The sequence below is a fragment of the Penaeus monodon genome, chromosome 30, assembly GCF_015228065.2.
Source record: "Penaeus monodon isolate SGIC_2016 chromosome 30, NSTDA_Pmon_1, whole genome shotgun sequence".
NCBI classification, from domain to species: Eukaryota; Metazoa; Arthropoda; class Malacostraca; order Decapoda; family Penaeidae; genus Penaeus; species Penaeus monodon.
The window spans coordinates 2,929,037-2,929,301 of NC_051415.1; the positions used below are offsets into that span (position 1 = coordinate 2,929,037).

A 265-nucleotide genomic window follows, 5' to 3' on the forward strand; every position below is an offset into this window, starting at 1 on the left:
TGGGGTTGATTATAGCGTAAGGCAGGTGTCATTACAAAGACGGTGTCATGCATAGTGTCACGGTGTTTCGTGGTATGAGGCAGCGGATAATACATTGTGATATTGTGTGACTCTTTTACCGACAGTATCTTATATTTTGCTGTGAGTTTAGTGTAGTCTCTTTACGTGTTGCAGGATATAGGAACAAGCAGTCGTTTATGTTCTGTATTGTTACCACCGTAACACGTTATTCCACGAATGTCGATATTTTGTACACATGTGGCTC

At 41.1% G+C, this 265-nt stretch overlaps 1 protein-coding gene across 1 annotated transcript in view; it reads right to left on the minus strand.

The window, feature by feature from the left end:
* Positions 1 to 265, minus strand: part of LOC119592267 (single-minded homolog 2-like) — a gene marked incomplete at both ends in the record, with an annotated part of 148,326 nt that overhangs the window by 167 nt on the left and 147,894 nt on the right.